Source organism: Eptatretus burgeri, chromosome 1, assembly GCF_056783735.1.
Source record: "Eptatretus burgeri isolate ZD-2024b chromosome 1, Ebu_testis_v1, whole genome shotgun sequence".
NCBI classification, from domain to species: Eukaryota; Metazoa; Chordata; class Myxini; order Myxiniformes; family Myxinidae; genus Eptatretus; species Eptatretus burgeri.
The window spans coordinates 34,289,786-34,306,432 of NC_140961.1; the positions used below are offsets into that span (position 1 = coordinate 34,289,786).

A 16,647-nucleotide genomic window follows, 5' to 3' on the forward strand; every position below is an offset into this window, starting at 1 on the left:
AGAGAGAAGTGAATAATTTTCTTCCTCTGTCTGCCTTCCTGGCAGTCAAATGAAATTGAAAATCGTTTCAAACAGGAAACTTACTGTTTTATGGATGTGAGAATGACAATGGACACAAACAACAGGCACGGAGAACTCATGTAACATGTTAAACTAGAACAGCACTCAGGAGAGTGCATACGTCCGCCGGGGTGATCAGTTTACGTTTTGGATCCCACTGATAGGCCGGATCTGGATTCGGACCTGAACCAAAGTCAAATTGGCTTGCTCTTGTCACCGAACCATCTCATCCACTAAGTTTTGTCTGAATCCATCCATAACTTTTTGAGATATCCTGTTCACAGACAGACAGACAGGGGGGAAAACATAGCCTCCGCCCACCTTCCATAATGGAGGTAATACGGTCATGTAAAAGACGGTAGACTTCCGAAATTGTTTTTTCTACAACTCGTAAAATCTTAATTTTATTTCAATTGACTTTTATACATGAACAATGCAGAACGCAAATCACCTTATTGGCACTTTCAAAACCTTTCAGTTTAGCAGTACTTGGACAAAATATTCCGACATTTTACGAAAATGTCTCGACCAATCAAATTTGGTCATCTTTGGTCGAGATGACCAAATTTGGTCGAGATGACCACATCAATTTGGTCGAGATGACCAAATCAATTTGGTCATCTCGACCAATCAAATTTGCCACTCGCAGACCCTCCCATGTCCTTTTTTTCTCAAGACTCCATGGAGTAGTGTATTCTACGAACTCTCTGGATTAGCCATTAGGCATATGAGACCGAGTTGTTAAAATGGTTATAAATATAACCGATATCGTTTTTGGTGTAATCATTTCAGGTTACACAAGGAAACTTAAACACAGGAAGAAGCCTCTGAAATAATGACCCATCATATATACCTGTGCTTTATATATGAACACCCTATTCATTTTATCAATCTTCAATCTCATTCTTCCCTCCAGGTCTTTAAGACAGTTAGTTGTTCACCACCATCTCAGATTGTCCCCAATCCAAAACCATAATGTTTTCTACCCTTGTTCATCTCCACCCCAAAACTCGCCTCTTCCAAATTTCAAGTTTTTCCTTCCCGAGAGTTTCCTTATCCATCCTGTCCACCCCAAGCATCCTTTCCTGCTCCCCCACCCCCCCATTGCCCATTCCTCCCCACACACGTAACTTGTCCAAGCCTCCCTCTATCTTGTCCTTCAACTCCACCTTTGGCTGTTGGTGTTTCCCCCTCTTTCTACTGTTCCTTTTTCCTGTTACATCCTCATCAGTTCACTAGCTCTTCCACGATCCTTGATCCTGTATGTAAAGACAATCCACATTTGGTATCTTATAAGACAAGTAAATTGATCGAAGATTGAATTGAAAAGAATGATTCTTAGAGAAGATTTAATTTCAGAGCATGATGTGAAATTTTAGGGTGGGCTTTCCGCGAATGTTTTCGCCAAACAATGTATCAATGTCCCATAAAAGGTTGTTCAAAAAAATCTTAAAACAATCATCACATCACATCAATATATGGTATGGTGTGGTATTTATTCCTGTAGATTTCCCTGTATTCACTACATAGGTTGAGTACAACTTAAAATTCACTGCACATCCTCGAGAGACAAGTGACTTGGAACTTTTGGTTCCCCCACTGCCTTTGCTTTCATAACATTTGTAAGGAAGATGTTCCATTCATATTCCTGGTGTCGTCTGGATTTCTTCTTGCACAATTTTAGAGGATGTCCTCACATAGTGATAGTGGTGCTTTTTGAAGTTAAGAAGAAGAGTTTTAATGAATTTTGGAATTTGGGGTACCAGCAAAAGATCACCTGCTCTTCACAAAGGAAACCAGGAGATCTTTAACATCTACCAACAAATGCCAGCACACAGCACACCCAGTTTAACATCATCCAAGGGATGGCACACTTGTTACTGAATCACCTGTGAAACAACTGTGAAACAATGGGATGACAGTTTATAACTGGGTCGAGATTTGAACCCAGGCTGGACAGCTCAGAGGTGAGTGTGCATACCTTGAGGCTATCCTGCTAGTCCAGAGTAGAAGAATATCATAAGAATAATTCTGTTGTTATGAACTCAATTTCCACAAACACCTCTCATCAGCTACATTTAACACTAAACAAATACAAGGAATTATTAAAATAACTTTCTCCCACCTAACACGAGAAATACTCCACCAACTGTCTCCACAACACTGGTCAGGCCCCACACACCTTGGGTATGGCAACATGACCTCTGGCATACAAGATACAAAGTTGACACAGAAAGGATTGTGAAAGTTCGGAGGTGGACAACTTCACTTATACCAAACTGTGAAGACTCCCAAATGAACGTGGTTGGAAACCCTAAATCTTCACTCTCTGTACTATGGGCACCGCAGGGGTGAGATGATAACAGTGTAAATCTCTTCTCTTCTATGGGAAACTATGATTACCGACTCACTACACTGCAGAATAATTGTTTATGAGACATCCTGTTTCCTTTGTGGCCTTGATGCATTTCACCTTATCTCGGGGCAGAACCAATAGAATATTGAGTGGTTCTAAAACACTCTGGGTGACATTTTATAGCGATTTTTTCAGAAGATACCCTGAAAAGCTAATAAGGCAGCAGTGCAGACTGTAGAGACATCAATGTTGAAGATATCATTGAATTAATTGCTACTCCTGTTCATTACACTGGACGAGCAGAGTCTGAACGTGCCATCGAACCTGAATTCTGAATTCTGATTTTCTTTACATTAGTTCAGCACTGAACACAGCGTGAAATCTTTGTTAATAAATTATATCCTTGAATCCTGACCTGTGGAGCTGAGCAAGAGGTTTCTGCAATGTGCAAATAACTTATGGGCTGGAATACCGGACTGTGATGTGATGCAGGCCTCATAGTCTCAAGATTTAAAAAAATTAACCTTTTAAGCAGGAATGAGAATACAAGTCATCAAACCCCAATCAAATGTAGGGAATGCCACCAAATCTCAATGTCTAGGGTGTGTACGTATAAATAGATGGAATAAACAAATCTGGCCATCCCCAAGAAGATGCCGAGCCCTTCCCCATCTCCTTGAGATGTCGATCAACCTGCTGTAACCATGAGGCACGTGCTCCGCCCATTGGCCTCCTCCACTCACGAAGCTTCCTTGCTGAGAAAATCTGGTGAACAGGATCAGCATCAGGAAAACGAGCCACACGTTCATACAGCCACAGCTGACGCTCACGGACTATACAAGTAACAAACCTCATCTGAGTCTGTCTCAGTAACCACTCATTGGACACAAAGTCTGACCAGAGATAGTCAAGGATTCTCTGAAGAGACCTGGTACCAAAGGAGTTAAGTCTCCGTCTCAGATCCTGAGTCAGAGTCCAAGTATCACATTTGTACAGCAAGACTAGAAGCACCAAGGACTTAAAGACTCAGACTTTCGTCCTCCTGCATTGGTACCGACCGTGCCACACCCCGTGATCAAGTTAATCCATGACTGCCCAGGGGCTGACCCAGATGTCTATTGACCTCTCGCTCACAACATACAGTTTTCACAACATACAACAACATGAATATCACTGCCAAGGTAAGTAAATCTCTCCGTGACCTCATCATCCTCACCGCAAACAGTTACAGACAAGATAGCAGCATCCAATATGCCATTGTAAGACCGGATCTTAGTTTTGACGCAGTTAACCCGTAACTCCAGCAGCTCCGACTCGTCATTCAGTGCCTCAAGGGTCCCCATAAGGATTCCCAGCATCTCCGCAAAGATGACTACATCATCTGCGAAATCAAGGTCAGATATCTTGACATTCCCAAATGATGCACCACAGCTTATTCTCTCTGACATCCTCCCTAGAATCCAGTCCATACAAGCGCTGAAAAGTGTGGGAGCCAGTACACACCTCTGATGAACTCCAGTAACAACTGGAAATAAGTCGGAGATACATCTCACAGTACTCTCAGTACCAGAATATAGTTTAGACATCAGATTGATCCATTTTGGTGGCACCCCACGAAGACCAAGAATCCTCCAGAGGGCATCCCGATTCACTGAATCCAATACTTTAAAGAGATCAACATCAGCTGTAATCAGCACTTGCCAAAACTCGTCACGTTCGTTGACATTTTTGGTGTAAAGCCTGACTCCTCTGGACGCTCGTGCTCAAGCAAATGGTGGTGAACCCGATCAAGAATTATCTGAGCAAAGACCTTGCCCAGCACTGAGAGCAGCGTCACCCCTCGGTAGTTGCTGCACTCTTGGCGATCCCTCTTCCCTTTCCAGAGAGGGACAACAAGGCCCCTCTGCCAATCTGTTAGGATGATGCCTGTGCTCCAAAGAGAGCACAGAACTGCATGCAATGACATGAGTATAGCATTTCCACCAGCCTTGAGAAGTTCAGCATGGATGCCACAGATCCCTGGAGCTTTGCCCCGTTTCAACTGGTTTACCGCAGCCCGCGTTTCCACAAGCGAAGGCGGACCACAGTTGATTGGAGGGTGTGTTGTTCTTGCATCTTGAGTACCATGCAATGGAGGCCATGATAAATTAAAACAATTGAAAACTTTAACAATTGAACATAGAAGATGTCCAATTAAACGATCTGACTTGACATGGCAGACTTCCAAAATCTGGTTCGGGGTCTGCCATCCAGAATAAGTATGATTAACAAAGTCCCTTACAAGGAAGAAACCAGATTCAATGAAGGATTGAATTGGGGACCTTCTTTGGTAGTCATGATGGAACAGACTGTTGTAAAAGACAGGTTCACACATAAGATTACAAAATTTTTGAGTCCTTGTTTCATACTGGAATGTCACACTGACTGGCATTCAGGAGACTTTGATAAAAAAAAGGAGGGCAGAAGTGAGGCGTCGATTCGCCGCAAGTCAAGTCGGAAGAGCTCAGGGCCACACTTGAGCTTACCGGCTTGCTGCAGCAAGCACGAAGCTAGGGGCTGTCAAGACAGGACTTCCTTGTACAGAAGCTGACACAAGGTCGTCAGCTGGAAGGGCAGTATTTTGCTGGTAATGTCCACAAGCCCTTGACCGCCTTTTGCTGGCGGGAAACTCAGAAGATCTGCTCGAAGCTGGTGCATGCCATTCCAGAAAAAATCCACAAGGATTCGTAGCAAATTAATGATTAGTGATTTTGGGGGGGGGGGGTGTAAGTCAGCCATCCAATACCAGAGTCTGGAAGTGGCCAAGTTGTTAATTATCAGCACTCTACCTCTATAAGACAGAAGGCTCGACAATATTTTCCAACGATTAAGGGTGTGAGATATTTGATCAACCAGTTGATCCCATTTCTTTAATGAGAAGGTCTCATTCTCAAGGAGCACCCCAAGATGCTTAACACCATCATACCTCCACTGCAAAGCTTTAGGCAGAGAAGGTGGGATAAATAACCTTGAAGGACCAAGACACAAGGCTTTACTCTTGCTCCAATTAACAGTAGCAGAAGATGCCAGATTAAATTCATGCAGAGCACTTGTAAAGACAGCAATGTCAGACAGAGTGTTGACAATCACACACACATCATCAGCACCTTGACAGGATTAACAAGAGGTGCCACCGGAAAATCAGAAAGCTTTTAACAAAAGTGAATCAGCAAGGGTTCAATAGCAAGGAAATACAGACACTCAGAGAGAGGGCAACCTTGTCTAATACCAAGCTGAACTGGAAAAGGTGAACATAAACTGTTATTGATGTTTATTAAACTGAAGTTGTTGTGATACAGTAATTTAATACAAGAAATAAAGAAAGGGCCAAGCCTAAACCCCTTTAAAACTTCAAATAAATAGGGATGATCAACACTATCAAAAGCCTTTTCTTCATCAAGAAAGATCAGACATGTGTTAACATTCTGACAATAACATATAGAAATCAAATCACGAACAGAAAAAAAAATTTGGTAAATATCGATCTACCGGGAATACAATAAGACTGGTCAGGAGATACAATGTGTCCAATTAAAATCTTTAAGTGATTGGCAAGTAACTTGGTCGACAGTATTTTATAGTCGACACAAAGTAGAGAGATCGGGCACCAGTTCTCAACAAGTTGAAGATCTCCTTTTGTCAGAATTAATGAAATGATAGCACGTCGACAGCTTCAAGGAAGTTCACCAGTCTGTATACTTTCTAAAAATACAATTAATAGAGATGGTCCCAGCAGATCCCAGAAGGTGCTGCGGAATTCAACTGGCAACCCATCAGCCAATAATAATTAATTCAAAAGGGCTTTCTTTTCATACAACATTTGTCGCTGCCCATTATTATTAGAAGAGGACATCTTGTTTTGCAAGTGAAGAATTTGTGTCTTCACCTGGTCTATATCGATGTCATGATCTCGAGTACTGTGTTGTGAGAAATTTTGACAAAAGACTCTAATTTGAGCTTTAACGTTGTCCCACCACTGACGTAAACAAGAGAAGTCCTGATCGATTGCGATGTAATGTGCCCAAAAGGTCTTAAAGGAAGAAACAAAGAACTTGTTTTGAAGGAGTGCAGTATTGAACTTCCAATGTGGACTCACCACCTTAATAAATGGCAATTGAAACCGCATTATAACTACATGGTGATCAGAAAACCCAGATGGGAGAATAAAAGTGTTTAAGACGAGGTTAAGGAAGTGATCGGAAACATAGAATTTATCAAGTCGAGCTAGGGACACTAAATTGTTTGAGCAGCGACACCAAGTAAATTGTTGCTGCGTCGGATGTTGCAATCTCCAAATGTCAGTCAACTTGAATCTTGAGATGGAGTGAACAAGAGATCTCGTGCTGGCTACATGCGGCTCAGCTCCATTCCTATCAAGGGAGGGAATTAGTGTGTAATTAACATCTCCTCCAAAACATAGGAAGTGATCAGAAGGAACACTAGCAAGATACGAATCAAGACAGCCAAAGAAGGAAGATCTTTCAGCATTTGTACTTGGTGCATACACATTGACTATTGCAAAAAGGTGTTTACTAATGGAGAAGGTCAGGGAATCTAAATATCCCTTTACAATTTCCTTAAAGGAAACTAAAGTTAAAGGAAGAGTTTGCCGAAAAAAAGATGGCTATCCCAGCAATCGGACTTGAAAGACTACTGAAGAACCAATGTCGTTTAACAAACAGTTCCCACTCAGTTAAAGAATCATCAGTTGAGTGAGTTTTTTTTGTAGGAGTAAGATATCAACCTTGTTGCACTCAACTAGCTGTTTAACTTGCACTTTACGAAGAGATGTGCAACCACCATTGATATTTCGGCGAGCAATGGATAGTTTCATCTCGAAGGAGTCGCCAGCAAAGAATAGATCAGCCATGATCTTTAAGTTCATTCTGAGCGTAACTCAGAAATCTTCTTAACCCGTGACGTTGAGGGTCTGTAACGTTATATCTATCAGGTCGAGAAATCATTATTCGAGCCACTTGAATAAAATCCTCTGGAACTGGAAAATGGTCCTTAATTTTGACCCCCATTTTCCGAAAACTTTTGTGCAAGAAAGCGTGACCGGCATTCGGAGAAACTGAGGCATCAACCTCAGGGTTTTGAGAAAGCATATTGCCGCTCGCGTCACTCAAGGTCGAGACAACAAAGGATGTCCCATCAGACGCATATCCCATGCTATCCACTGCAAGCCCCTGCTGTTTTTCAGTAGCAACTTGATCAGGTTCCACAGGTGCACCCACCTCTACATTACAATCAATTTGTACATCCGGTGTATCAATTTCAACAATAGCAACTGCATATGGGGGGGGGAGGGGGGTTCATCAGTTTCACAAGAGATCTCAGGTTCATTGGGCACACTGGGAACAACAGTTTCACGTGTACTAATAACGAGGGTACAAGTCTGCTCAGGAGTTGAGTTCATGGGAATGGGTTCAGGTAATTTTTTAACAGGTGCTGTGACAGCTTGCGCACAAGAAGGAGACCTTTTAGGTTCCACCAGACGATTTATTTTATTATGAAATTCACGCTTCTGTGCTTTATTCCAGGTAACAACGGTTACCTTGTTTCTGCTGGATGGGAATGCGGTGAAGGAAGGGATTGCTGTCCTTCAGGTGAAGGAAGAGACTCCAGTCCTTCAGGTAGCACGGTACTCTCATTTGATGCTGAATTAGTCTCTCGGGGATTACCTGGGGCTGGGCAATCCCTTCGCAGATGTCCGTGCTGATTACAGGCATAACACGTGTATCGTTGCGTACATTTGATATAATTGTAATTATCATGTTTAATTGTGAAACTGACATCAAGATCATGACAGTTCTGTTCAAAACCATGAAGAGTTGACGTCTGAAGGAATAAACGTGTTTAAAATGATCATCGCGACACCGTCAGGGAACCATTGAAATGTGAGACATGACTGTACCAAAAGGGCGAAGGGCAAATTGTATTTTTTCATTCTCCGGGTCGGGTGGAATATTGGAAATAATAACCTTTACTAACGGAGAATCGAGCGGAGAAACTGGAATGAAAATGTCGGGCTCGATGGATAAGCCCAATTCCACAACACTCGCCACCATACTTTCTTGAAGAACAAAAACAACTTTCTTGTTCATTTTTGATGCTGTGAGGATATTCTCAGCGTCGATAATTCCACCGACGGCAATAATAATCGCTTCAACCGCCACGTGGGCCGGAGGGACGCACGTGAGGCCATGCTTCCGACTTAACGAGCTAAATACGGTGCTGTGAGAACGAACGCTCGTCATGCCGGCCGTGCTAACAATAACAACGGTAGAGGGAAATGTAGATAATTGAAAACAGCTCTCGGCACGTGAAACGAAGTGATATATAAACATGTGGAAGCAATGGGGAGCAAATAATTCACTCACTATCACAACATATGCGCTCTGTCTCTCTCTCTCTCTCTGTCTCTGTCTCTCTCTCTCTCTCTCTCTCTCTCTCTCTCTCTCTCTCTCTCTCTCTCTCTCTCTCTCTCTCTCTCTCTCTCTCTCTCTCTCTCTCTCTCTCTCTCTCTCTCTCTCTCTCTCTCTCTCTCTCTCTCTCTCTCTCTCTCTCTCTCTCTCTCTCTCTCTCTCTCTCTCTCTCTCTCTCTCTGTCTCTCTCTCTCTCTCTCTCCCTCTCCCTCTCCTTCAAATCAATGAAGGGAAGAATAACACAGGGATATGAATAATAACGATATGAACCTAACAAACAAGGGGGCGGGGGTGTGAGAACGATATGAAAGAGGATAATAACCAACAGCAAAGACACCTCCCAGCTCACCAAAACAACGCAGCCACCATGATGCCACACCCAGCTCACAGACTGCCAGTAGGGGGCAAAAGAGAGAACAAGAGATATATACAGTGGGGAGAACAAGTATTTGATACACCACTGATTTTGCAGGTTTTCCCACTTACAAAGCATGTAGAGGTCTGTAATTTTTATCATAGTTACACTTCAACTGTGAAAGACGGAATCTAAAACAAAAATCCTGAAAATCACATTGTATGATTTTAAAATAATTAATTTGCATTTTATTGCATGAAATAAGTATTTGATACACTAGAAAAACAGAACTTAATATTTGGTACAGAAACCTTTGTTTGCAATTACAGAGATCAGACATTTCCTATAGTTCTTAATCAGGTTTGCACAGACTGCAGCAGGGATTTTGGCCCACTCGTCCATACAGATCTTCTCTAGATCCTTCAGGTTTCGGGGCTGTCGCTGGGCAACACAGACTTTCAGCTCCCTCCAAAGATTTTCTATTGGATTCAGGTCTGGAGACTGGCTAGGCCACTTCAGGACCTTGAGATGCTTCTTACGGAGCCACTCCTTAGTTGCCCTGGCTGTGTGTTTCGGGTCGTTGTCATGCTGGAAGACCCAGCCACGCCCCATCTTGAATGTTCTTGTTGAGGGAAGGAGGTTGTTGGCCAATACAAGATCTCACGATACATGGCCCCATCCATCCTCCCCTCAATACGGTGCAGTCGTCCTGTCCCCTTTGCAGAAAAGCATCCCCAAAGAATGATGTTTCCACCTCCATGCTTCACAGTTGGGATGGTGTTCTTGGGGTTGTACTCATCCTTCTTCTTCCTCCAAACACGGCGAGTGGAGTTTCAACCAAAAAGCTCTATTTTGGTTTCATCAGACCACATGACCTTCTCCCATTCCTCCCCTGGATCATCCAGATGGTCATTGGCAAACTTCAGACGGGCCTGGATATGCGCTGGCTTGAGCAGAGGGACCTTGCGTGCGCTGCAGGATTTTAATCCATGACAGCATAGTGTTTTACTTATGGTTTTCTTTGATACTGTGGTCCCAGCTCTCTTCAGGTCATTGACCAGGTCCTGCCGTGTTGTTCTGGGCTGATCCCTCACCTTTCTCATGATCAGTGAGGCTCCACGAGGTGAGATCTTGCATGGAGCCCCAGACCGAGGGAGATTGACTGTTATCTTGAACTTCTTCCATTTTCTAATAATTGCGCCAACAGTTGTTGCCTTCTCACCAAGCTGCTTGCTAATTATCCTGTAGCCCATCCCAGCCTTGTGCAAGTCTACAACTTTGTCCCTGATGTCCATGGACAGCTCTCTGGTCTTGCCCATTGTGGAGATGTTGGAGTCTGATTGATTGAGTGTGGACAGCTGTCTTTTATGCAGATAACAAGTTCAACAGGTGCAGTTAATTCAGGTAATGAGTGGAGAATGGGAGGGCTTCTTAAAGACAAACTAACAGGTCTGTGAGAGCCGGAATTCTTACTGGTTGGTAGGTGATCAAATACTTATTTCGTGCAATAAAATGCAAATTAATTATTTTAAAATCATACAATGTGATTTTCAGGATTTTTGTTTTAGATTCTGTCTTTCACAGTTGAAGTGTACCTATGATAAAAATTACAGACCTCCACGTGCTTTGTTCGTGGGAAAACCTGCAAAATCAGCAGTGTATCAAATACTTGTTCTCCCCACTGTATGTATGTATATACATATATATATATATATATATATATATATATACATTTATATATATTCATATAAAAAAAAAAAAAAATATATATATATATATATATATATATATATATATATATATATATATATATATATATATATATATATATATATATAGATGTATGGATGTATATATGGATATATGGAGATGGAGATTGAGATGGAGATGGAGAAACATAATCTCCTTCACCTTCGGTGGCAGAGGTAACAAGAAAGAGCAATTAGAGATTGCAGGTCCTCGCCAGAACTTGTTTTTTGTTGCGTTGGCGTAGTTTTGTGTGGTGTTTGTGTAGTTTTGTGTCGTGTTTGTGTACTGGTGTGTTACGTAATTAAGAGGAGACATTATTAGAACTGCCACTTTATTACTGCTGGTAGTGATGACCGGGTACCAAGACGTCCTGCTTTGATGCAACCCTGCTTTGATCGGACACCTGACCATGGCCCAAGACGTTTTTTACCCTTCCTGAAGGAGAGGGTATTGCATTTGCGTCCGTTTGCTACTTGTAAAATCGAAGATTTTTCAAGTATATTGGTCAGTCTAATTTGTTATTCTGTCTGTTTGTTAATTGCCTACAGGACACAAATTAAAACCAATCTTCACGAAACTTCACCAAGTTGTAGAGGTAGTCTCAACTGAGAAGCCTATCGATTTTGAGGTCAAAGATCAAAGGTGATCTTGAGGTGAAATTTCTAAAATCGTTATTTTTCATCTGATTGACTTGGAATTTGAACAAGATTTGCATATTGCATCACTGAATTGGGAACCAACTATTTTTGAGGTCAAAGGGTCAAAGGTCAACTCAAGGTCAAACTTCTCAAATCATCCATTTTTATTTGAAAAATCGTCAATTTTCATCCGATTGACTTGAAAATTAAGCAGCAATCGCATTGTGCATCACTAAATTTGGAAACCAACTATTTTTGAGATAAAAAAGGTCAAAGGTCAACTCAAGGTCAAATTTCAAAAATCATAAATTTCAATCTGAAAAATAATCAATTTTCATCCGATTGATCTGAGCTTTGATTAAGATTGCCAATTTTAATCTTAACTAGTGCATGCCCATACGTGCGTGGCCGTACGTGCAAAAAAAAAAAACTTTCAAACAACCACACAGACCGTTCCTTCGCTCTCGTAAACGACGACTGGATTGGGGCATTGTGTTTATCTATAAATGCGCATAAGAAATCGAGAAATTATTAGAATACACTAAGTCATCACTATCCAGAAGTCCATATGTTGTAACCTGTAATGGGGAACGCGGCTGAGGATCTCTTCCCCAATGGGCATGCCTACGCAACAACGTGTCCTGTCATTGGTTTGGTAAATAAATGGCCATAACTTGGGAACCACTTGTCCGATTAATATCAAACCTTGAAAAGGCACATCCTCAGGTCCACAGCAATATACCTGGCAAGTTTCAATTGGATCAGACCAGTGGTTGTTGAGAAACAGCGGTCACAGACACAGACACACACACACACAGACACACAGAGATTGTGGGAATTATGGATAGATGAAATGGACAATTTGACGTATCCATTGCAAACTTTGGAGAGGGGGATGGATTTTGCAATTATCGTGCTTTGCACATATTTTTCTTGTTTGTTTGTCCACACAGAACTTTAATGTTTTTCTCCGCAACTGCTTGTCGGATTGAGACAAAATTTTCATCATAGCAGCGACTATTCATGCGGAATGTTTCATTGATAATTATGGCATCATAGCTCACGTGATGTGGTTGCCATGTTGGAAAAACGGGAAAAATTTGGACCTCTGTTTCTCTGAAACCGCACAAAGGAAAAAATTGAATCTTGGTACACGGCAAGTACTCCTCATGGGGAATAAAAATGATTTTTAATGACTTAATCGGTGCCTTTGCGATGACGTAATAATTGCATATGTAGAATGCTACATCTGATCAGTATGAAAATCTTTGAGGGTCATCTCGGGATAAAATGGTCCACAGAAACAAAAATTGATGACATCATCGGTCATGTGATTTGGCAGCCATTTGTTTTTTTTTGGTTTTTTTAAACCTACAAAAATCTTCTCTGAAGTGGCTGAACAGATCGGGGTGAAACTTTACATGTATGTCCGCCTATCCATAAGGAACAAAAAAATTCACAAGTATGATGTTGGAGGTCACATGGTTTGGCAGCCATATTGGATTTACCCTAAAACCCATTAAAAAAAACTCCAGAACGGCTGGACAGATCGAAAGGAAACTTCACACAAATGTTTCCCAAGTCTTAGGTGTAGAACTTTGTTCAGGAATAATTGATGGGACACATGATTGGGCAGCCATATTGGATTGAATAAAAATATTAAATAATGTTTTCTCTGGAACTGCTGAATAAATCGACATGAAACTTCACAATTATGATCTAGTGGGGATGCAGAATACATGTTTTAAATTTCAACTTGATTGGCCACATGGTATGGCAGCCAGAATTATCTAATTTTTTATTCTGGGTTCTATTTTTAAAGTGATTTATTTTTGAAAAATGCTCACTTGGTTGTGCCTGGATGGGTTTGAGGGTGGAGGAGTAGCAGCTGAAATGCAAATCCTATCCAGGTTCCTCCTGATGACTTCATCTTTGCATTTTGCTTGTTCAGGTTCCTTCTGATGACTCCAATGCTGTCATCCCATTTAGTCTTCCATTTGATTTGAATTTAATGTATTTTAATCCAACTCTGAATTCAATTGAATAATAATAAACGTCATGGGTTAGGGTGAGGTGTCCAATCAAAGCGGGGCCGCATAAAAGCGGGACGTCTTGGTACCCGGTCATCACTGCCAGCAGTTGTAAAGTGGTAGTTCTAACTATGTCTCTTATTAATTACATAATACACCAATACACAAACGCTGCACAAAATACACCACACAAAACTACACAAACACCACACAAAACAAGTTCTGGTGAGGGTCTGAAATCTCTGATTGCTCTTTCTAGTTATTATTATTCAATTGAATTTAGAATGGGATTAAAATAAATTCAATTCAAATCAAATGGAAGAACAAATAGGTACAGTCCTGCATTGGAGAAATCAAAAGTAACCAAAACAAGCAAAAAGAAAAGATGAAGTAATCAGGAGGAACCTGGATAGGATTCACATTTCAGCTGCTACTCCTCCACCCTCAAACCCATTGAGGCATAGCCAAGTGAGCCTTATTACCAAAAAAAAGAACGCAGACATAACTTGAGGGGGAGTACTCGGTAGAGTGCAAAACCTCCGCCGCCAATACTGCTCGGTCACTCACGTGAACCTGATATCCTATTCATTCAATTTGACGTCAACAGTGCTCACAGAGTTATAGTTTGCAACTTTCCCTTTTACTTTTAACTTTTACATACTCAATTCATTCGTCATAACTAGATTCCTTGAGACAGAAATTGATTTTACATGGGTATATCCACCTGAAGTTCCAAAATCAGCCACAATTATAATTTTGGCATGTTTTTTTTGTTGGAAATCACTTATAACATGGAGAAATGCAAAAAAAAAAAATCGAAATTTTGTTGAAAAAAAAGTTGCAAAATTTTCTGGTTTTTTTTCCTCGAACAATTTTTTTTTGGGGGGGGGGGGGAGTTAGAAATCACTTAAAACATGTAGAAATGCAAAAACAACAATTCAAATATTTTTTTCAAAATGGCCACCATAGCGGCCATATTGGACTTTGGACCAAGTCCAAAATCTAATGGCATGATCCTTGGACCATACCTAACCCCCCCCCCCCACCAAGTTTCGTCAAAATCCGTCGAGGGGTTTTTCCGTAATACTGTTCACAAACAAACAAACAAACAGACAGGGGTGAAAACAGTAACCTCCATCCATCTTCGATGGCAGAGGTTGAAAATAAATAATTCTGGCTGCTGGACCATGCATCTGATCAAATTGAAATTTTTAACCTATATTCCCCCATCACTACTAGATTATAAGTATGAAGTTTCAGCTCGATCAATTAAGCGGTTCAAGAGAAATATTTTTTTCTAAAGATTTTTGTTCAATCCAATGTGGCTGCCAGACGATCTGATGTGGCCTATCAATTATTCGTGAACACTCTGGTATCCCCATAGCTTGAGGAATATTGGTGTGAAGTTTCCTCTCATTCTGTCCAGCTGTTCCAGAGAAGAAGATTTAAATAAAAAATACACCCGTGCGGGAGTGACGGTCATCTCTGCAAGAAACAATGACACCATTCACTAACTTTTACCATGCCCAGTAGAGAATATATAGCCTCCTGAAGGTAGGGCAGTTTTTGCAAACTTTGAAGTCACGTGACACGAAAACGAAAGCGAATATCGAAAATCCGGCCTGACCAAATTTAGATATTGTCCCATACATTCATATGCTACAATCAAATTCAAGATCGCTTGAGAAATGGCGGCGGAGATATAATTTGAAAATCGTCATTTTCGCAACTTCAAAGGCCTCGTGACCTTGATCTTGACCTTTGGTGACCTTGAAAGTCATACCATCGTGTACGTTTGATCGACCTCTATCAGGATCACTAATGACCAGATCTCCTGCTTTAACTTCATTGTGAACGGACGGACGGACGGACGGACGGATCGAAGGACATCGACACCCATATTATTAGGTCATGCTCGAAGAGATGACCTAAAAAGGTTTTCGGGTAAATCCAATATGGCTGCCAAACCATGTGACTTGAAATGTCATAGGGTGGGATAGTTTTGTTCCTCATGGATAGGCAGTCATACCTGTAAAGTTTCACCTTGATCTATTCAGCTGTTTCAAAGAAGATTTTTGAAGGTTTCTCTTTGAAAAAAAAAAGGCTACCGAACCACATGACCGATGTCATCAATATTTTCTCTTGACCAATTTATCCCAAGATGACCCTCAAAATTTTTCATACTTCTTGGATAAACGTTCTCCGTATGCAATTATGACATCATAACGAAGGCACCTGTGACATCACAAGAAAACACTTTTATTTCCCACGAGAAGTACTTGCCATGTGCCAAGATGCATTTTTTTTTAATTGAGCAGTTTCAGAGATACAGAGGTCCAAAGTTTTTCCATTTTTCCAACATGGCTACCACACCACGTGACCTATGACGTCATAAATATCAATAAAACATTCGACATGAGTAGTCATTCCTATTATAAAAATTTTGTGTCAATCCAACAAGTGGTTGCAGAGAAAAACACTCATGTTTTGTACAAACGAACAAACAAACAAACAGACAAGCTGGTAGGCGGCGATGGGTCACCGAGCATGGGAACTATAAGATATAGAGCAAAATGGATGTCATATAGCGGATAGGGAATCACCTTAAGATTATGCATATCAAATCTCATCCAGTTCCATCGACTGATAACTACTCGGTATCCATTTGAATGAAAAGTACCGAAAATGCGGTTTGACATCGGAAATCCCAAAGTTTGAGGGGGTGCTGTGGGTGAACAAAGATCTAAATCGAAAATCCGGCTTGATCGTTTGTGCACAATGTATTCCAGACGATTAGTGTGAATTTTCATGACCATCCGACGATAACCCTAGGAGGAGTAGCATTTGGCGCGAAGGCACCTCCAGCTCTCGCATATTATCGATTTTTGCTCTAATTGACCTTTGACCCCTGACCTAAGCGAAATCGGTCAATATGTCCTGAGGAAAAGTTGTAGTAGTCATTGAGTACCATGAACCTGCAAAGTTTCATTCG

The 16,647-nt window shown here is 41.3% G+C and overlaps 1 long non-coding RNA gene across 1 annotated transcript in view; it reads right to left on the reverse strand.

Moving 5' to 3' along the window:
• Positions 1–5,445: 5,445 nt before the first annotated feature.
• Positions 5,446–16,647, reverse strand: part of LOC147034200 (uncharacterized) — a 29,270-nt gene continuing 18,068 nt past the window's right edge. The window contains exon 3 of the long non-coding RNA XR_015057521.1: positions 5,446–6,825. This is a non-coding gene — a long non-coding RNA (uncharacterized LOC147034200). The remainder of the gene's footprint in view (positions 6,826–16,647) is intronic.